The sequence below is a fragment of the Pleurodeles waltl genome, chromosome 2_2 (genome assembly GCF_031143425.1).
Source record: "Pleurodeles waltl isolate 20211129_DDA chromosome 2_2, aPleWal1.hap1.20221129, whole genome shotgun sequence".
In the NCBI taxonomy this organism is placed as follows: domain Eukaryota; kingdom Metazoa; phylum Chordata; class Amphibia; order Caudata; family Salamandridae; genus Pleurodeles; species Pleurodeles waltl.
The window spans coordinates 242,399,366-242,422,221 of NC_090439.1; positions in this window are offsets into that span (position 1 = coordinate 242,399,366).

Consider the following 22,856-nt stretch of genomic DNA (forward strand, 5'->3'; position numbering starts at 1 on the left):
TCAAGCGGAAAATAGCCCCAAGGCATCATGATAAATGCAGTCATTTAAATATAAATAGCGAGAATCTTTCAAAAAATTATTCACCATAAGTAGGTGCAGCAAGTGCCGCATCGCTGTAGAAAGTTCTTCACCTATGGTAGGTGCAGCGAGTGCCGTATCTCTGGACACGTGTTTCTGGCTTTCGGCCTTCATCAGCAGAGAGCGTATGTAACTGAAGGGGTCGCTTGAAATGCCGCCAAACGTCTTCACAGGTTTTTGTACCACTCAGTAGGCGCACAGGTGCATCGCCAGTGCTCGTCAGCAAGAGGCTCACGGGACCCGTCATTTAGACATCCAAAAAGAAAAAGGGAGCAAACTGCCTTGCATTCAAGCGGAAAATAGCCCCAAGGCATCATGGTAAATGCAGTCATTTAAATATAAATAGCGAGAATCTTTCAAAAAATTATTCACCCTAAGTAGGTGCAGCAAGTGCCGTATCACTGTAGAAAGTTCTTCACCTAAGGTAGGTGCAGCGAGTGCCGTATCTCTGGACACGTGTTTCTGGCTTTCGGCCTTTATCAGCAGAGAGAGTATGTAACTGAAGGGGTTGCTTGAAATGCCGCCAAACGTCTTCACAGGTTTTTGGACCACTCAGTAGGCGCACAGGTGCATCGCCAGTGCTCGTCAGCAAGAGGCTCACGGGAGCCGTCATTTAGACATCCAAAAAGAAAAAGGGAGCACACTGCCTTGCATTCAAGCGGAAAATAGCCCCAAGGCATCATGGTAAATGCAGTCATTTAAATATAAATAGCGAGAATCTTTCAAAAAATTATTCACCCTAAGTAGGTGCAGCAAGTGACGTATCACTGTAGAAAGTTCTTCACCTAAGGTAGGTGCAGCGAGTGCCGTATCTCTGGACACGTGTTTCTGGCTTTCGGCCTTCATCAGCAAAGAGCGTATGTAACTGAAGGGGTCGCTTGAAATGCCGCCAAACGTCTTCACAGGTTTTTGTACCACTCAGTAGGCACACAGGTGCATCGCCAGTGCTCGTCAGCAAGAGGCTCACGGGAGCCGTCATTTAGACATCCAAAAAGAAAAAGGGAGCACACTGCCTTGCATTCAAGCGGAAAATAGCCCCAAGGCATCATGGTAAATGCAGTCATTTAAATATAAATAGCGAGAATCTTTCAAAAAATTATTCACCCTAAGTAGGTGCAGCAAGTGCCGTATCGCTGTAGAAAGTTCTTCACCTAAGGTAGATGCAGCGAGTGCCGTATCTCTGGACACGTATTTCTGGCTTTCGGCCTTCATCAGCAGAGAGCGTATGTAACTGAAGGGGTCGCTTGAAATGCCGCCAAACGTCTTCACAGGTTTTTGTACCACTCAGTAGGCGCACAGGTGCATCGCCAGTGCTCGTCAGCAAGAGGCTCACGGGAGGCATCATTTAGACATCCAAAAAGAAAAAGGGAGCACACTGCCTTGCATTCAAGCAGAAAATAGCCCCAAGGCATCATGGTAAATGCAGTCATTTAAATATAAATAGCGAGAATCTTTCAAAAAATTATTCACCCTAAGTAGGTGCAGCAAGTGCCGTATCGCTGTAGAAAGTTCTTCACCTAAGGTAGGTGCAGCGAGTGCCGTATCTCTGGACACGTGTTTCTGGCTTTCGGCCTTCATCAGCAGAGAGCGTATGTAACTGAAGGGGTCGCTTGAAATGCCGCCAAACGTCTTCACAGGTTTTTGTACCACTCAGTAGGCGCACAGGTGCATCGCCATTGCTCGTCAGCAAGAGGCTCACGGGAGCCGTCATTTAGACATCCAAAAAGAAAAAGGGAGCACACTGCCTTGCATTCAAACGGAAAATAGCCCCAAGGCATCATGGTAAATGCAGTCATTTAAATATAAATAGCGAGAATCTTTCAAAAAATTATTCACCCTAAGTAGGTGCAGCAAGTGCCGTATCGCTGTAGAAAGTTCTTCACCTAAGGTAGGTGCAGCGAGTGCCGTATTTCTGGAAACGTGTTTCTGGCTTTCGGCCTTCATCAGCAGAGAGCGTATGTAACTGAAGGGGTCACTTGAAATGCCGCCAAACGTCTTCACAGGTTTTTGTACCACTCAGTAGGCGCACAGGTGCATCGCCAGTGCTCGTCAGCAAGAGGCTCACGGGAGCCGTCATTTAGACATCCAAAAAGAAAAAGGGAGCACACTGCCTTGTATTCAAGCGGAAAATAGCCCCAAGGCATCATGGTAGATGCAGTCATTTAAATATAAATAGCGAGAATCTTTCAAAAAATTATTCACCCTAAGTAGGTGCAGCAAGTGCCGTATCGCTGTAGAAAGTTCTTCACCTAAGGTAGGTGTAGCGAGTGCCGTATCTCTGGACACGTCTTTCTGGCTTTCGGCCTTCATCAGCAGAGAGCGTATGTAACTGAAGGGGTCGCTTGAAATGCTGCCAAACGTCTTCACAGGTTTTTGTACCACTCAGTAGGCGCACAGGTGCATCGCCAGTGCTCGTCAGCAAGAGGCTCACGGGAGCCGTCATTTAGACATCCAAAAAGAAAAAGGGAGCACACTGCCTTGCATTCAAGCGGAAAATAGCCCCAAGCATCATGGTAAATGCAGTCATTTAAATATAAATAGCGAGAATCTTTCAAAAAATTATTCACCCTAAGTAGGTGCAGCAAGTGCCGTATCGCTGTAGAAAGTTCTTCACCTAAGGTAGATGCAGCGAGTGCCGTATCTCTGGACACGTGTTTCTGGCTTTCGGCCTTCATCAGCAGAGAGCGTATGTAACTGAAGGGGTCGCTTGAAATGCCGCCAAACGTCTTTACAGGTTTTTGTACCACTCAGTAGGCGCATAGGTGCATCGCCAGTGCTCGTCAGCAAGAGGCTCACGAGAGCTGTCATTTAGACATCCAAAAAGAAAAAGGGAGCACACTGCCTGCATTCAAGCGGAAAATAGCCCCAAGGCATCATGGTAAATGCAGTCATTTAAATATAAATAGCGAGAATCTTTCAAAAAATTATTCACCCTAAGTAGGTGCAGCAAGTGCCGTATCGCTGTAGAAAGTTCTTCACCTAAGGTAGGTGCAGCGAGTGCCGTATCTCTGGACACATGTTTCTGGCTTTCAGCCTTCATCAGCAGAGAGCGTATGTAACTGAAGGGGTCGCTTGAAATGCCGCCAAACGTCTTCACAGGTTTTTGTACCACTCAGTAGGCGCACAGGTGCATCGCCAGTGCTCGTCAGCAAGAGGCTCACGGGAGCCGTCATTTAGACATCCAAAAAGAAAAAGGGAGCACACTGCCTTGCATTCAAACGGAAAATAGCCCCAAGGCATCATGGTAAATGCAGTCATTTAAATATAAATAGCGAGAATCTTTCAAAAAATTATTCACCCTAAGTAGGTGCAGCAAGTGCCGTATCGCTGTAGAAAGTTCTTCACCTAAGGTAGGTGCAGCGAGTGCTGTATCTCTGGAAACGTGTTTCTGGCTTTCGGCCTTCATCAGCAGAGAGCGTATGTAACTGAAGGGGTCACTTGAAATGCCGCCAAACGTCTTCACAGGTTTTTGTACCACTCAGTAGGCGCACAGGTGCATCGCCAGTGCTCGTCAGCAAGAGGCTCACGGGAGCCGTCATTTAGACATCCAAAAAGAAAAAGGGAGCACACTGCCTTGCATTCAAGCGGAAAATAGCCCCAAGGCATCATGGTAAATGCAGTCATTTAAATATAAATAGCGAGAATCTTTCAAAAAATTATTCACCCTAAGTAGGTGCAGCAAGTGCCGTATCGCTGTAGAAAGTTCTTCACCTAAGGTAGGTGCAGCGAGTGCCGTATCTCTGGACACGTCTTTCTGGCTTTCGGCCTTCATCAGCAGAGAGCGTATGTAACTGAAGGGGTCGCTTGAAATACTGCCAAACGTCTTCACAGGTTTTTGTACCACTCAGTAGGCGCACAGGTGCATCGCCAGTGCTCGTCAGCAAGAGGCTCACGGGAGCCGTCATTTAGACATCCAAAAAGAAAAAGGGAGCACACTGCCTTGCATTCAAGCGGAAAATAGCCCCAAGGCATCATGGTAAATGCAGTCATTTAAATATAAATAGCGAGAATCTTTCAAAAAATTATTCACCCTAAGTAGGTGCAGCAAGTGCTGTATCGCTGTAGAAAGTTCTTCACCTAAGGTAGGTGCAGCGAGTGCCGTATCTCTGGACACGTGTTTCTGGCTTTCGGCCTTCATCAGCAGAGAGCGTATGTAACTGAAGGGGTCACTTGAAATGCCGCCAAACGTCTTTACAGGTTTTTGTACCACTCAGTAGGCGCATAGGTGCATCGCCAGTGCTCGTCAGCAAGAGGCTCACGAGAGCCGTCATTTAGACATCCAAAAAGAAAAAGGGAGCACACTGCCTTGAATTCAAGCGGAAAATAGCCCCAAGGCTCATGGTAAATGCAGTCATTTAAATATAAATAGCGAGAATCTTTCAAAAAATTATTCACCCTAACTAGGTGCTGCAAGTGCTGTATCGCTGTAGAAAGTTCTTCACCTAAGGTAGGTGCAGCGAGTGCCGTATCTCTGGACACGTGTTTCTGGCTTTCGGCCTTTATCAGCAGAGAGCGTATGTAACTGAAGGGGCCGCTTGAAATGCCGCCAAACGTCTTCACAGGTTTTTGTACCACTCAGTAGGCGCACAGGTGCATCGTCAGTGCTCGTCAGCAAGAGGCTCACGGGAGCCGTCATTTAGACATCCAAAAAGAAAAAGAGAGCACACTGCCTTGCATTCAAGCGGAAAATAGCCCCAAGGCTCATGGTAAATGCAGTCATTTAAATATAAATAGCGAGAATCTTTCAAAAAATTATTCACCCTAACTAGGTGCTGCAAGTGCTGTATCGCTGTAGAAAGTTCTTCACCTAAGGTAGGTGCAGCGAGTGCCGTATCTCTGGACACGTGTTTCTGGCTTTCGGCCTTCATCAGCAGAGAGCGTATGTAACTGAAGGGGTCGCTTGAAATGCCGCCAAACGTCTTCACAGGTTTTTGTACCACTCAGTAGGCGCACAGGTGCATCGCCAGTGCTCGTCAGCAAGAGGCTCACGGGAGCCGTCATTTAGACATCCAAAAAGAAAAAGGGAGCACACTGCCTTGCAATCAAGCGGAAAATAGCCCCAAGGCATCATGGTAAATGCAGTCATTTAAATATAAATAGCGAGAATCTTTCAAAAAATTATTCACCCTAAGTAGGTGCAGCAAGTGCTGTATCGCTGTAGAAAGTTCTTCACCTAAGGTAGGTGCAGCGAGTGACGTATCTCTGGACACGTGTTTCTGGCTTTCGGCCTTCATCAGCAGAGAGCGTATGTAACTGAAGGGGTCGCTTGAAATGCCGCCAAACGTCTTCACAGGTTTTTGTACCACTCAGTAGGCGCACAGGTGCATCGCCAGTGCTCGTCAGCAAGAGGCTCACGGGAGCCGTCATTTAGACATCCAAAAAGAAAAAGGGAGCACACTGCCTTGCATTCAAGCGGAAAATAGCCCCAAGGCATCATGGTAAATGCAGTCATTTAAATATAAATAGCGAGAATCTTTCAAAAAATTATTCACCCTAAGTAGGTGCAGCAAGTGCCGTATCGCTGTAGAAAGTTCTTCTCCTAAGGTAGGTGCAGCGAGTGCCGTATCTCTGGACACGTGTTTCTGGCTTTCGGCCTTCTTCAGCAGAGAGCGTATGTAACTGAAGGGGTCGCTTGAAATGCCGCCAAACGTCTTCACAGGTTTTTGTACCACTCAGTAGGCGCACAGGTGCATCGCCAGTGCTCGTCAGCAAGAGGCTCACGGGAGGCGTCATTTAGACATCCAAAAAGAAAAAGGGAGCACACTGCCTTATATTCAAGCAGAAAATAGCCCCAAGGCATCATGGTAAATGCAGTCATTTAAATATAAATAGCGAGAATCTTTCAAAAAATTATTCACCCTAAGTAGGTGCAGCAAGTGCCGTATCGCTGTAGAAAGTTCTTCACCTAAGGTAGGTGCAGCGAGTGCCGTATCTCTGGACACGTGTTTCTGGCTTTCGGCCTTCATCAGCAGAGAGCGTATGTAACTGAAGGGGTCGCTTGAAATGCCGCCAAACGTCTTCACAGGTTTTTGTACCACTCAGTAGGCGCACAGCTGCATCGCCAGTGCTCGTCAGCAAGAGGCTCACGGGAGCCGTCATTTAGACATCCAAAAAGAAAAAGGGAGCACACTGCCTTGCATTCAAACGGAAAATAGCCCCAAGGCATCATGGTAAATGCAGTCATTTAAATATAAATAGCGAGAATCTTTCAAAAAATTATTCACCCTAAGTAGGTGCAGCAAGTGCCGTATCGCTGTAGAAAGTTCTTCACCTAAGGTAGGTGCAGCGAGTGCCGTATCTCTGGAAACGTGTTTCTGGCTTTCGGCCTTCATCAGCAGAGAGCGTATGTAACTGAAGGGGTCACTTGAAATGCCGCCAAACGTCTTCACAGGTTTTTGTACCACTCAGTAGGCGCACAGGTGCATCGCCAGTGCTCGTCAGCAAGAGGCTCACGGGAGCCGTCATTTAGACATCCAAAAAGAAAAAGGGAGCACACTGCCTTGCATTCAAGCGGAAAATAGCCCCAAGTTATCATGGTAAATGCAGTCATTTAAATATAAATAGCGAGAATCTTTCAAAAAAGTATTCACCCTAAGTAGGTGCAGGAAGTGCCGTATCGCTGTAGAAAGTTCTTCACCTAAGGTAGGTGCAGCGAGTGCCGTATCTCTGGACACGTCTTTCTGGCTTTCGGCCTTCATCAGCAGAGAGCGTATGTAGCTGAAGGGGTCGCTTGAAATGCCGCCAAACGTCTTCACAGGTTTTTGCACCACTCACTAGGCTCACAGGTGCATCGCCAGTGCTCGTCAGCAAGAGGCTCACGGGAGCCGTCATTTAGACATCCAAAAAGAAAAAGGGAGCACACTGCCTTGTATTCAAGCGGAAAATAGCCCCAAGGCATCATGGTATATGCAGTCATTTAAATATAAATAGCGAGAATCTTTCAAAAAATTATTCACCCTAAGTAGGTGCAGCAAGGGCCGTATCGCTGTAGAAAGTTCTTCACCTAAGCTAGGTGCAGCGAGTGCCGTATCTCTGGACACGTGTTTCTGGCTTTCGGCCTTCATCAGCAGAGAGCGTATGTAACTGAAGGGGTCGCTTGAAATGCCGCCAAACGTCTTCACAGGTTTTTCATCCACTCAGTAGGCTCACAGGTGCATCGCCAGTGCTCGTCAGCAAGAGGCTCACGGGAGCCGTCATTTAGACATCCAAAAAGAAAAAGGGAGCACACTGCCTTGCATTCAAGCGGAAAATAGCCCCAAGTCATCATGGTAAATGCAGTCATTTAAATATAAATAGCGAGAATCTTTCAAAAAATTATTCACCCTAAGTAGGTGCAGCAAGTGCCGTATCGCTGTAGAAAGTTCTTCACCTAAGGTAGGTGCAGCGAGTGCCGTATCTCTGGACACCTGTTTCTGGCTTTCGGCCTTCATCAGCAGAGAGCGTATGTAACTGAAGGGGTCGCTTGAAATGCCGCCAAACGTCTTCACAGGTTTTTGTACCACTCAGTAGGCGCACAGGTGCATCGCCAGTGCTCGTCAGCAAGAGGCTCACGGGAGCCGTCATTTAGACATCCAAAAAGAAAAAGGGAGCACACTGCCTTGCAATCAAGCGGAAAATAGCCCCAAGGCATCATGATAAATGCAGTCATTTAAATATAAATAGCGAGAATCTTTCAAAAAATTATTCACCATAAGTAGGTGCAGCAAGTGCCGTATCGCTGTAGAAAGCTCTTCACCTAAGGTAGGTGCAGCGAGTGCCGTATCTCTGGACACGTGTTTCTGGCTTTCGGCCTTCATCAGCAGAGAGCGTATGTAACTGAAGGGGTCGCTTGAAATGCCGCCAAATGTCTTCACAGGTTTTTGGACCACTCAGTAGGCGCACAGGTGCATCGCCAGTGCTCATCAGCAAGAGGCTCACGGGAGCCGTCATTTAGACATCCAAAAAGAAAAAGGGAGCACACTGCCTTGCATTCAAGCGGAAAATAGCCCCAAGGCATCATGGTAAATGCAGTCATTTAAATATAAATAGCGAGAATCTTTCAAAAAATTATTCACCCTAAGTAGGTGTAGCAAGTGACGTATCGCTGTAGAAAGTTCTTCACCTAAGGTAGGTGCAGCGAGTGCCGTATCTCTGGACACGTGTTTCTGGCTTTCGGCCTTCATCAGCAAAGAGCGTATGTAACTGAAGGGGTCGCTTGAAATGCCGCCAAACGTCTTCACAGGTTTTTATACCACTCAGTAGGCACACAGGTGCATCGCCAGTGCTCGTCAGCAAGAGGCTCACGGGAGCCGTCATTTAGACATCCAAAAAGAAAAAGGGAGCACACTGCCTTGCATTCAAGCGGAAAATAGCCCCAAGGCATCATGGTAAATGCAGTCATTTAAATATAAATAGCGAGAATCTTTCAAAAAATTATTCACCCTAAGTAGGTGCAGCAAGTGCTGTATCGCTGTAGAAAGTTCTTCACCTAAGGTAGATGCAGCGAGTGCCGTATCGCTGGACACGTGTTTCTGGCTTTCGGCCTTCATCAGCAGAGAGCGTATGTAACTGAAGGGGTCGCTTGAAATGCCGCCAAACGTCTTCACAGGTTTTTGTACCACTCAGTAGGCGCACAGGTGCATCGCCAGTGCTCGTCAGCAAGAGGCTCACGGGAGCCGTCATTTAGACATCCAAAAAGAAAAAGGGAGCACACTGCCTTGCAATCAAGCGGAAAATAGCCCCAAGGCATCATGATAAATGCAGTCATTTAAATATAAATAGCGAGAATCTTTCAAAAAATTATTCACCATAAGTAGGTGCAGCAAGTGCCGCATCGCTGTAGAAAGTTCTTCACCTATGGTAGGTGCAGCGAGTGCCGTATCTCTGGACACGTGTTTCTGGCTTTCGGTCTTCATCAGCAGAGAGCGTATGTAACTGAAGGGGTCGCTTGAAATGCCGCCAAACGTCTTCACAGGTTTTTGTACCACTCAGTAGGCGCACAGGTGCATCGCCAGTGCTCGTCAGCAAGAGGCTCACGGGACCCGTCATTTAGACATCCAAAAAGAAAAAGGGAGCAAACTGCCTTGCATTCAAGCGGAAAATAGCCCCAAGGCATCATGGTAAATGCAGTCATTTAAATATAAATAGCGAGAATCTTTCAAAAAATTATTCACCCTAAGTAGGTGCAGCAAGTGCCGTATCACTGTAGAAAGTTCTTCACCTAAGGTAGGTGCAGCGAGTGCCGTATCTCTGGACACGTGTTTCTGGCTTTCGGCCTTTATCAGCAGAGAGAGTATGTAACTGAAGGGGTTGCTTGAAATGCCGCCAAACGTCTTCACAGGTTTTTGGACCACTCAGTAGGCGCACAGGTGCATCGCCAGTGCTCGTCAGCAAGAGGCTCACGGGAGCCGTCATTTAGACATCCAAAAAGAAAAAGGGAGCACACTGCCTTGCATTCAAGCGGAAAATAGCCCCAAGGCATCATGGTAAATGCAGTCATTTAAATATAAATAGCGAGAATCTTTCAAAAAATTATTCACCCTAAGTAGGTGCAGCAAGTGACGTATCACTGTAGAAAGTTCTTCACCTAAGGTAGGTGCAGCGAGTGCCGTATCTCTGGACACGTGTTTCTGGCTTTCGGCCTTCATCAGCAAAGAGCGTATGTAACTGAAGGGGTCGCTTGAAATGCCGCCAAACGTCTTCACAGGTTTTTGTACCACTCAGTAGGCACACAGGTGCATCGCCAGTGCTCGTCAGCAAGAGGCTCACGGGAGCCGTCATTTAGACATCCAAAAAGAAAAAGGGAGCACACTGCCTTGCATTCAAGCGGAAAATAGCCCCAAGGCATCATGGTAAATGCAGTCATTTAAATATAAATAGCGAGAATCTTTCAAAAAATTATTCACCCTAAGTAGGTGCAGCAAGTGCCGTATCGCTGTAGAAAGTTCTTCACCTAAGGTAGATGCAGCGAGTGCCGTATCTCTGGACACGTATTTCTGGCTTTCGGCCTTCATCAGCAGAGAGCGTATGTAACTGAAGGGGTCGCTTGAAATGCCGCCAAACGTCTTCACAGGTTTTTGTACCACTCAGTAGGCGCACAGGTGCATCGCCAGTGCTCGTCAGCAAGAGGCTCACGGGAGGCGTCATTTAGACATCCAAAAAGAAAAAGGGAGCACACTGCCTTGCATTCAAGCAGAAAATAGCCCCAAGGCATCATGGTAAATGCAGTCATTTAAATATAAATAGCGAGAATCTTTCAAAAAATTATTCACCCTAAGTAGGTGCAGCAAGTGCCGTATCGCTGTAGAAAGTTCTTCACCTAAGGTAGGTGCAGCGAGTGCCGTATCTCTGGACACGTGTTTCTGGCTTTCGGCCTTCATCAGCAGAGAGCGTATGTAACTGAAGGGGTCGCTTGAAATGCCGCCAAACGTCTTCACAGGTTTTTGTACCACTCAGTAGGCGCACAGGTGCATCGCCATTGCTCGTCAGCAAGAGGCTCACGGGAGCCGTCATTTAGACATCCAAAAAGAAAAAGGGAGCACACTGCCTTGCATTCAAACGGAAAATAGCCCCAAGGCATCATGGTAAATGCAGTCATTTAAATATAAATAGCGAGAATCTTTCAAAAAATTATTCACCCTAAGTAGGTGCAGCAAGTGCCGTATCGCTGTAGAAAGTTCTTCACCTAAGGTAGGTGCAGCGAGTGCCGTATTTCTGGAAACGTGTTTCTGGCTTTCGGCCTTCATCAGCAGAGAGCGTATGTAACTGAAGGGGTCACTTGAAATGCCGCCAAACGTCTTCACAGGTTTTTGTACCACTCAGTAGGCGCACAGGTGCATCGCCAGTGCTCGTCAGCAAGAGGCTCACGGGAGCCGTCATTTAGACATCCAAAAAGAAAAAGGGAGCACACTGCCTTGTATTCAAGCGGAAAATAGCCCCAAGGCATCATGGTAGATGCAGTCATTTAAATATAAATAGCGAGAATCTTTCAAAAAATTATTCACCCTAAGTAGGTGCAGCAAGTGCCGTATCGCTGTAGAAAGTTCTTCACCTAAGGTAGGTGTAGCGAGTGCCGTATCTCTGGACACGTCTTTCTGGCTTTCGGCCTTCATCAGCAGAGAGCGTATGTAACTGAAGGGGTCGCTTGAAATGCTGCCAAACGTCTTCACAGGTTTTTGTACCACTCAGTAGGCGCACAGGTGCATCGCCAGTGCTCGTCAGCAAGAGGCTCACGGGAGCCGTCATTTAGACATCCAAAAAGAAAAAGGGAGCACACTGCCTTGCATTCAAGCGGAAAATAGCCCCAAGCATCATGGTAAATGCAGTCATTTAAATATAAATAGCGAGAATCTTTCAAAAAATTATTCACCCTAAGTAGGTGCAGCAAGTGCCGTATCGCTGTAGAAAGTTCTTCACCTAAGGTAGATGCAGCGAGTGCCGTATCTCTGGACACGTGTTTCTGGCTTTCGGCCTTCATCAGCAGAGAGCGTATGTAACTGAAGGGGTCGCTTGAAATGCCGCCAAACGTCTTTACAGGTTTTTGTACCACTCAGTAGGCGCATAGGTGCATCGCCAGTGCTCGTCAGCAAAAGGCTCACGAGAGCTGTCATTTAGACATCCAAAAAGAAAAAGGGAGCACACTGCCTGCATTCAAGCGGAAAATAGCCCCAAGGCATCATGGTAAATGCAGTCATTTAAATATAAATAGCGAGAATCTTTCAAAAAATTATTCACCCTAAGTAGGTGCAGCAAGTGCCGTATCGCTGTAGAAAGTTCTTCACCTAAGGTAGGTGCAGCGAGTGCCGTATCTCTGGACACATGTTTCTGGCTTTCGGCCTTCATCAGCAGAGAGCGTATGTAACTGAAGGGGTCGCTTGAAATGCCGCCAAACGTCTTCACAGGTTTTTGTACCACTCAGTAGGCGCACAGGTGCATCGCCAGTGCTCGTCAGCAAGAGGCTCACGGGAGCCGTCATTTAGACATCCAAAAAGAAAAAGGGAGCACACTGCCTTGCATTCAAACGGAAAATAGCCCCAAGGCATCATGGTAAATGCAGTCATTTAAATATAAATAGCGAGAATCTTTCAAAAAATTATTCACCCTAAGTAGGTGCAGCAAGTGCCGTATCGCTGTAGAAAGTTCTTCACCTAAGGTAGGTGCAGCGAGTGCTGTATCTCTGGAAACGTGTTTCTGGCTTTCGGCCTTCATCAGCAGAGAGCGTATGTAACTGAAGGGGTCACTTGAAATGCCGCCAAACGTCTTCACAGGTTTTTGTACCACTCAGTAGGCGCACAGGTGCATCGCCAGTGCTCGTCAGCAAGAGGCTCACGGGAGCCGTCATTTAGACATCCAAAAAGAAAAAGGGAGCACACTGCCTTGCATTCAAGCGGAAAATAGCCCCAAGGCATCATGGTAAATGCAGTCATTTAAATATAAATAGCGAGAATCTTTCAAAAAATTATTCACCCTAAGTAGGTGCAGCAAGTGCTGTATCGCTGTAGAAAGTTCTTCACCTAAGGTAGGTGCAGCGAGTGCCGTATCTCTGGACACGTGTTTCTGGCTTTCGGCCTTCATCAGCAGAGAGCGTATGTAACTGAAGGGGTCACTTGAAATGCCGCCAAACGTCTTTACAGGTTTTTGTACCACTCAGTAGGCGCATAGGTGCATCGCCAGTGCTCGTCAGCAAGAGGCTCACGAGAGCCGTCATTTAGACATCCAAAAAGAAAAAGGGAGCACACTGCATTGAATTCAAGCGGAAAATAGCCCCAAGGCATCATGGTAAATGCAGTCATTTAAATATAAATAGCGAGAATCTTTCAAAAAATGATTCACCCTAAGTAGGTGCAGCAAGTGCCGTATCGCTGTAGAAAGTTCTTCACCTAAGGTAGGTGCAGCGAGTGCCGTATCTCTGGACACGTGTTTCTGGCTTTCGGCCTTTATCAGCAGAGAGCGTATGTAACTGAAGGGGCCGCTTGAAATGCCGCCAAACGTCTTCACAGGTTTTTGTACCACTCAGTAGGCGCACAGGTGCATCGTCAGTGCTCGTCAGCAAGAGGCTCACGGGAGCCGTCATTTAGACATCCAAAAAGAAAAAGAGAGCACACTGCCTTGCATTCAAGCGGAAAATAGCCCCAAGGCTCATGGTAAATGCAGTCATTTAAATATAAATAGCGAGAATCTTTCAAAAAATTATTCACCCTAACTAGGTGCTGCAAGTGCTGTATCGCTGTAGAAAGTTCTTCACCTAAGGTAGGTGCAGCGAGTGCCGTATCTCTGGACACGTGTTTCTGGCTTTCGGCCTTCATCAGCAGAGAGCGTATGTAACTGAAGGGGTCGCTTGAAATGCCGCCAAACGTCTTCACAGGTTTTTGTACCACTCAGTAGGCGCACAGGTGCATCGCCAGTGCTCGTCAGCAAGAGGCTCACGGGAGCCGTCATTTAGACATCCAAAAAGAAAAAGGGAGCACACTGCCTTGCAATCAAGCGGAAAATAGCCCCAAGGCATCATGGTAAATGCAGTCATTTAAATATAAATAGCGAGAATCTTTCAAAAAATTATTCACCCTAAGTAGGTGCAGCAAGTGCTGTATCGCTGTAGAAAGTTCTTCACCTAAGGTAGGTGCAGCGAGTGCCGTATCTCTGGACACGTGTTTCTGGCTTTCGGCCTTCATCAGCAGAGAGCGTATGTAACTGAAGGGGTCGCTTGAAATGCCGCCAAACGTCTTCACAGGTTTTTGTACCACTCAGTAGGCGCACAGGTGCATCGCCAGTGCTCGTCAGCAAGAGGCTCACGGGAGCCGTCATTTAGACATCCAAAAAGAAAAAGGGAGCACACTGCCTTGCATTCAAGCGGAAAATAGCCCCAAGGCATCATGGTAAATGCAGTCATTTAAATATAAATAGCGAGAATCTTTCAAAAAATTATTCACCCTAAGTAGGTGCAGCAAGTGCCGTATCGCTGTAGAAAGTTCTTCTCCTAAGGTAGGTGCAGCGAGTGCCGTATCTCTGGACACGTGTTTCTGGCTTTCGGCCTTCTTCAGCAGAGAGCGTATGTAACTGAAGGGGTCGCTTGAAATGCCGCCAAACGTCTTCACAGGTTTTTGTACCACTCAGTAGGCGCACAGGTGCATCGCCAGTGCTCGTCAGCAAGAGGCTCACGGGAGGCGTCATTTAGACATCCAAAAAGAAAAAGGGAGCACACTGCCTTATATTCAAGCAGAAAATAGCCCCAAGGCATCATGGTAAATGCAGTCATTTAAATATAAATAGCGAGAATCTTTCAAAAAATTATTCACCCTAAGTAGGTGCAGCAAGTGCCGTATCGCTGTAGAAAGTTCTTCACCTAAGGTAGGTGCAGCGAGTGCCGTATCTCTGGACACGTGTTTCTGGCTTTCGGCCTTCATCAGCAGAGAGCGTATGTAACTGAAGGGGTCGCTTGAAATGCCGCCAAACGTCTTCACAGGTTTTTGTACCACTCAGTAGGCGCACAGCTGCATCGCCAGTGCTCGTCAGCAAGAGGCTCACGGGAGCCGTCATTTAGACATCCAAAAAGAAAAAGGGAGCACACTGCCTTGCATTCAAACGGAAAATAGCCCCAAGGCATCATGGTAAATGCAGTCATTTAAATATAAATAGCGAGAATCTTTCAAAAAATTATTCACCCTAAGTAGGTGCAGCAAGTGCCGTATCGCTGTAGAAAGTTCTTCACCTAAGGTAGGTGCAGCGAGTGCCGTATCTCTGGAAACGTGTTTCTGGCTTTCGGCCTTCATCAGCAGAGAGCGTATGTAACTGAAGGGGTCACTTGAAATGCCGCCAAACGTCTTCACAGGTTTTTGTACCACTCAGTAGGCGCACAGGTGCATCGCCAGTGCTCGTCAGCAAGAGGCTCACGGGAGCCATCATTTAGACATCCAAAAAGAAAAAGGGAGCACACTGCCTTGCATTCAAGCGGAAAATAGCCCCAAGTTATCATGGTAAATGCAGTCATTTAAATATAAATAGCGAGAATCTTTCAAAAAAGTATTCACCCTAAGTAGGTGCAGGAAGTGCCGTATCGCTGTAGAAAGTTCTTCACCTAAGGTAGGTGCAGCGAGTGCCGTATCTCTGGACACGTCTTTCTGGCTTTCGGCCTTCATCAGCAGAGAGCGTATGTAGCTGAAGGGGTCGCTTGAAATGCCGCCAAACGTCTTCACAGGTTTTTGCACCACTCAGTAGGCTCACAGGTGCATCGCCAGTGCTCGTCAGCAAGAGGCTCACGGGAGCCGTCATTTAGACATCCAAAAAGAAAAAGGGAGCACACTGCCTTGTATTCAAGCGGAAAATAGCCCCAAGGCATCATGGTATATGCAGTCATTTAAATATAAATAGCGAGAATCTTTCAAAAAATTATTCACCCTAAGTAGGTGCAGCAAGGGCCGTATCGCTGTAGAAAGTTCTTCACCTAAGCTAGGTGCAGCGAGTGCCGTATCTCTGGACACGTGTTTCTGGCTTTCGGCCTTCATCAGCAGAGAGCGTATGTAACTGAAGGGGTCGCTTGAAATGCCGCCAAACGTCTTCACAGGTTTTTCTACCACTCAGTAGGCTCACAGGTGCATCGCCAGTGCTCGTCAGCAAGAGGCTCACGGGAGCCGTCATTTAGACATCCAAAAAGAAAAAGGGAGCACACTGCCTTGCATTCAAGCGGAAAATAGCCCCAAGTCATCATGGTAAATGCAGTCATTTAAATATAAATAGCGAGAATCTTTCAAAAAATTATTCACCCTAAGTAGGTGCAGCAAGTGCCGTATCGCTGTAGAAAGTTCTTCACCTAAGGTAGGTGCAGCGAGTGCCGTATCTCTGGACACCTGTTTCTGGCTTTCGGCCTTCATCAGCAGAGAGCGTATGTAACTGAAGTGGTCGCTTGAAATGCCGCCAAACGTCTTCACAGGTTTTTGTACCACTCAGTAGGCGCACAGGTGCATCGCCAGTGCTCGTCAGCAAGAGGCTCACGGGAGCCGTCATTTAGACATCCAAAAAGAAAAAGGGAGCACACTGCCTTGCAATCAAGCGGAAAATAGCCCCAAGGCATCATGATAAATGCAGTCATTTAAATATAAATAGCGAGAATCTTTCAAAAAATTATTCACCATAAGTAGGTGCAGCAAGTGCCGTATCGCTGTAGAAAGCTCTTCACCTAAGGTAGGTGCAGCGAGTGCCGTATCTCTGGACACGTGTTTCTGGCTTTCGGCCTTCATCAGCAGAGAGCGTATGTAACTGAAGGGGTCGCTTGAAATGCCGCCAAATGTCTTCACAGGTTTTTGGACCACTCAGTAGGCGCACAGGTGCATCGCCAGTGCTCATCAGCAAGAGGCTCACGGGAGCCGTCATTTAGACATCCAAAAAGAAAAAGGGAGCACACTGCCTTGCATTCAAGCGGAAAATAGCCCCAAGGCATCATGGTAAATGCAGTCATTTAAATATAAATAGCGAGAATCTTTCAAAAAATTATTCACCCTAAGTAGGTGCAGCAAGTGACGTATCGCTGTAGAAAGTTCTTCACCTAAGGTAGGTGCAGCGAGTGCCGTATCTCTGGACACGTGTTTCTGGCTTTCGGCCTTCATCAGCAAAGAGCGTATGTAACTGAAGGGGTCGCTTGAAATGCCGCCAAACGTCTTCACAGGTTTTTATACCACTCAGTAGGAACACAGGTGCATCGCCAGTGCTCGTCAGCAAGAGGCTCACGGGAGCCGTCATTTAGACATCCAAAAAGAAAAAGGGAGCACACTGCCTTGCATTCAAGCGGAAAATAGCCCCAAGGCATCATGGTAAATGCAGTCATTTAAATATAAATAGCGAGAATCTTTCAAAAAATTATTCACCCTAAGTAGGTGCAGCAAGTGCTGTATCGCTGTAGAAAGTTCTTCACCTAAGGTAGATGCAGCGAGTGCCGTATCTCTGGACACGTGTTTCTGGCTTTCGGCCTTCATCAGCAGAGAGCGTATGTAACTGAAGGGGTCGCTTGAAATGCCGCCAAACGTCTTCACAGGTTTTTGTACCACTCAGTAGGCGCACAGGTGCATCGCCAGTGCTCGTCAGCAAGAGGCTCATGGGAGGCGTCATTTAGACATCCAAAAAGAAAAAGGGAGCACACTGCCTTATATTCAAGCAGAAAATAGCCCCAAGGCATCATGGTAAATGCAGTCATTTAAATATAAATAGCGAGAATCTTTCAAAAAATTATTCACCCTAAGTAGGTGCAGCAAGTGCCGTATCGCTGTAGAAAGTTCTTCACCTAAGGTAGGTGCAGCGAGTGCTGTATCTCTGGAAACGTGTTTCTGGCTTTCGGCCTTCATCAGCAGAGAGCGTATGTAACTGAAGGGGTCACTTGAAATGCCGCCAAACGTCTTCACAGGTTTTTGTACCACTCAGTAGGCACACAGGTGCATCGCCAGTGCTCGTCAGCAAGAGGCTCACGGGAGCCGTCATTTAGACATCCAAAAAGAAAAAGGGAGCACACTGCCTTGCATTCAAGCGGAAAATAGCCCCAAGGCATCATGGTAAATGCAGTCATTTAAATATAAATAGCGAGAATCTTTCAAAAAATTATTCACCCTAAGTAGGTGCAGCAAGTGCTGTATCGCTGTAGAAAGTTCTTCACCTAAGGTAGATGCAGCGAGTGCCGTATCTCTGGACACGTGTTTCTGGCTTTCGGCCTTCATCAGCAGAGAGCGTATGTAACTGAAGGGGTCGCTTGAAATGCCGCCAAACGTCTTCACAGGTTTTTGTACCACTCAGTAGGCGCACAGGTGCATCGCCAGTGCTCGTCAGCAAGAGGCTCACGGGAGGCGTCATTTAGACATCCAAAAAGAAAAAGGGAGCACACTGCCTTATATTCAAGCAGAAAATAGCCCCAAGGCATCATGGTAAATGCAGTCATTTAAATATAAATAGCGAGAATCTTTCAAAAAATTATTCACCCTAAGTAGGTGCAGCAAGTGCCGTATCGCTGTAGAAAGTTCTTCACCTAAGGTAGGTGCAGCGAGTGCCGTATCTCTGGACACATGTTTCTGGCTTTCGGCCTTCATCAGCAGAGAGCGTATGTAACTGAAGGGGTCGCTTGAAATGCCGCCAAACGTCTTCACAGGTTTTTGTACCACTCAGTAGGCGCACAGGTGCATCGCCAGTGCTCGTCAGCAAGAGGCTCACGGGAGCCGTCATTTAGACATCCAAAAAGAAAAAGGGAGCACACTGCCTTGCATTCAAACGGAAAATAGCCCCAAGGCATCATGGTAAATGCAGTCATTTAAATATAAATAGCGAGAATCTTTCAAAAAATTATTCACCCTAAGTAGGTGCAGCAAGTGCCGTATCGCTGTAGAAAGTTCTTCACCTAAGGTAGGTGCAGCGAGTGCCGTATCTCTGGAAACGTGTTTCTGGCTTTCGGCCTTCATCAGCAGAGAGAGTATGTAACTGAAGGGGTCACTTGAAATGCCGCCAAACGTCTTCACAGGTTTTTGTACCACTCAGTAGGCGCACAGGTGCATCGCCAGTGCTCGTCAGCAAGAGGCTCACGGGAGCCGTCATTTAGACATCCAAAAAGAAAAAGGGAGCACACTGCCTTGCATTCAAGCGGAAAATAGCCCCAAGTTATCATGGTAAATGCAGTCATTTAAATATAAACAGCGAGAATCTTTCAAAAAAGTATTCACCCTAAGTAGGTGCAGCAAGTGCCGTATCGCTGTAGAAAGTTCTTCACCTAAGGTAGGTGCAGCGAGTGCCGTATCTCTGGACACGTCTTTCTGGCTTTCGGCCTTCATCAGCAGAGAGCGTATGTAACTGAAGGGGTCGCTTGAAATGCTGCCAAACGTCTTCACAGGTTTTTGTACCACTCAGTAGGCGCACAGGTGCATCGCCAGTGCTCGTCAGCAAGAGGCTCACGGGAGCCGTCATTTAGACATCCAAAAAGAAAAAGGGAGCACACTGCCTTGCATTCAAGCGGAAAATAGCCCCAAGGCATCATGGTAAATGCAGTCATTTAAATATAAATAGCGAGAATCTTTCAAAAAATTATTCACCCTAAGTAGGTGCAGCAAGTGCCGTATCGCTGTAGAAAGTTCTTCACCTAAGGTAGATGCAGCGAGTGCCGTATCTCTGGACACGTGTTTCTGGCTTTCGGCCTTCATCAGCAGAGAGCGTATGTAACTGAAGGGGTCGCTTGAAATGCCGCCAAACGTCTTTACAGGTTTTTGTACCACTCAGTAGGCGCATAGGTGCATCGCCAGTGCTCGTCAGCAAGAGGCTCACGAGAGCCGTCATTTAGACATCCAAAAAGAAAAAGGGAGCACACTGCCTTGCATTCAAGCGGAAAATAGCCCCAAGGCATCATGGAAAATGCAGTCATTTAAACATAAATAGCGAGAATCTTTCAAAAAATTATTCACCCTAAGTAGGTGCAGCAAGTGCCGTATCGCTGTAGAAAGTTCTTCACCTAAGGTAGATGCAGCGAGTGCCGTATCTCTGGACACGTGTTTCTGGCTTTCGGCCTTCATCAGCAGAGAGCGTATGTAACTGAAGGGGTCGCTTGAAATGCCGCCAAACGTCTTCACAGGTTTTTGTACCACTCAGGAGGCGCACAGGTGCATCGCCAGTGCTCGTCAGCAAGAGGCTCACGGGAGGCGTCATTTAGACATCCAAAAAGAAAAAGGGAGCACACTGCCTTGCATTCAAGCGGAAAATAGCCCCAAGGCATCATGGTAAATGCAGTCATTTAAATATAAATAGCGAGAATCTTTCAAAAAATGATTCACCCTAAGTAGGTGCAGCAAGTGCCGTATCGCTGTAGAAAGTTCTTCACCTAAGGTAGGTGCAGCGAGTGCCGTATCAATGGACACGTGTTTCTGGCTTTTGGCCTTCATCAGCAGAGAGCGTATGTAACTGAAGGGGTCGCTTGAAATGCCGCCAAACGTCTTCACAGGTTTTTGTACTACTCAGTAGGCGCACAGGTGCATCGCCAGTGCTCGTCAGCAAGAGGCTCACAGGAGCCGTCATTTAGACATCCAAAAAGAAAAAGGGAGCACACTGCCTTGCATTCAAACGGAAAATAGCCCCAAGGCATCATGGTAAATGCAGTCATTTAAATATAAATAGCGAGAATCTTTCAAAAAATTATTCACCCTAAGTAGGTGCAGCAAGTGCCGTATCGCTGTAGAAAGTTCTTCACCTAAGGTAGGTGCAGCGAGTGCTGTATCTCTGGAAACGTGTTTCTGGCTTTCGGCCTTCATCAGCAGAGAGCGTATGTAACTGAAGGGGTCACTTGAAATGCCGCCAAACGTCTTCACAGGTTTTTGTACCACTCAGTAGGCGCACAGGTGCATCGCCAGTGCTCGTCAGCAAGAGGCTCACGGGAGCCGTCATTTAGACATCCAAAAAGAAAAAGGGAGCACACTGCCTTGCATTCAAGCGGAAAATAGCCCCAAGGCATCATGGTAAATGCAGTCATTTAAATATAAATAGCGAGAATCTTTCAAAAAATTATTCACCCTAAGTAGGTGCAGCAGGTGCTGTATCGCTGTAGAAAGTTCTTCACCTAAGGTAGGTGCAGCGAGTGCCGTATCTCTGGACACGTCTTTCTGGCTTTCGGCCTTCATCAGCAGAGAGCGTATGTAACTGAAGGGGTCGCTTGAAATACTGCCAAACGTCTTCACAGGTTTTTGTACCACTCAGTAGGCGCACAGGTGCATCGCCAGTGCTCGTCAGCAAGAGGCTCACGGGAGCCGTCATTTAGACATCCAAAAAGAAAAAGGGAGCACACTGCCTTGCATTCAAGCGGAAAATAGCCCCAAGGCATCATGGTAAATGCAGTCATTTAAATATAAATAGCGAGAATCTTTCAAAAAATTATTCACCCTAAGTAGGTGCAGCAAGTGCCGTATCGCTGTAGAAAGTTCTTCACCTAAGGTAGGTGCAGCGAGTGCCGTATCTCTGGACACGTGTTTCTGGCTTTCGGCCTTCATCAGCAGAGAGCGTATGTAACTGAAGGGGTCGCTTGAAATGCCTCCAAACGTCTTTACAGGTTTTTGTACCACTCAGTAGGCGCATAGGTGCATCGCCAGTGCTCGTCAGCAAGAGGCTCACGAGAGCCGTCATTTAGACATCCAAAAAGAAAAAGGGAGCACACTGCCTTGCATTCAAGCGGAAAATAGCCCCAAGGCATCATGGTAAATGCAGTCATTTAAATATAAATAGCGAGAATCTTTCAAAAAATTATTCACCCTAAGTAGGTGCAGCAAGTGCCGTATCGCTGTAGAAAGTTCTTCACCTAAGGTAGGTGCAGCGAGTGCCGTATCTCTGGACACGTGTTTCTGGCTTTCGGCCTTCATCAGCAGAGAGCGTATGTAACTGAAGGGGTCGCTTGAAATGCCGCCAAATGTCTTCACAGGTTTTTGTACCACTCAGTAGGCGCACAGGTGCATCGCCAGTGCTCGTCAGCAAGAGGCTCACGTGAGCCGTCATTTAGACATCCAAAAAGAAAAAGGGAGCACACTGCCTTGCATTCAAGCGGAAAATAGCCCCAAGGCATCATGGTAAATGCAGTCATTTAAATATAAATAGCGAGAATCTTTCAAAAAATTATTCACCATAAGTAGGTGCAGCAAGTGCCGCATCGCTGTAGAAAGTTCTTCACCTATGGTAGGTGCAGCGAGTGCCGTATCTCTGGACACGTGTTTCTGGCTTTCGGTCTTCATCAGCAGAGAGCGTATGTAACTGAAGGGGTCGCTTGAAATGCCGCCAAACGTCTTCACAGGTTTTTGTACCACTCAGTAGGCGCACAGGTGCATCGCCAGTGCTCGTCAGCAAGAGGCTCACGGGACCCGTCATTTAGACATCCAAAAAGAAAAAGGGAGCAAACTGCCTTGCATTCAAGCGGAAAATAGCCCCAAGGCATCATGGTAAATGCAGTCATTTAAATATAAATAGCGAGAATCTTTCAAAAAATTATTCACCCTAAGTAGGTGCAGCAAGTGCCGTATCACTGTAGAAAGTTCTTCACCTAAGGTAGGTGCAGCGAGTGCCGTATCTCTGGACACGTGTTTCTGGCTTTCGGCCTTTATCAGCAGAGAGAGTATGTAACTGAAGGGGTTGCTTGAAATGCCGCCAAACGTCTTCACAGGTTTTTGGACCACTCAGTAGGCGCACAGGTGCATCGCCAGTGCTCGTCAGCAAGAGGCTCACGGGAGCCGTCATTTAGACATCCAAAAAGAAAAAGGGAGCACACTGCCTTGCATTCAAGCGGAAAATAGCCCCAAGGCATCATGGTAAATGCAGTCATTTAAATATAAATAGCGAGAATCTTTCAAAAAATTATTCACCCTAAGTAGGTGCAGCAAGTGACGTATCACTGTAGAAAGTTCTTCACCTAAGGTAGGTGCAGCGAGTGCCGTATCTCTGGACACGTGTTTCTGGCTTTCGGCCTTCATCAGCAAAGAGCGTATGTAACTGAAGGGGTCGCTTGAAATGCCGCCAAACGTCTTCACAGGTTTTTGTACCACTCAGTAGGCACACAGGTGCATCGCCAGTGCTCGTCAGCAAGAGGCTCACGGGAGCCGTCATTTAGACATCCAAAAAGAAAAAGGGAGCACACTGCCTTGCATTCAAGCGGAAAATAGCCCCAAGGCATCATGGTAAATGCAGTCATTTAAATATAAATAGCGAGAATCTTTCAAAAAATTATTCACCCTAAGTAGGTGCAGCAAGTGCCGTATCGCTGTAGAAAGTTCTTCACCTAAGGTAGATGCAGCGAGTGCCGTATCTCTGGACACGTA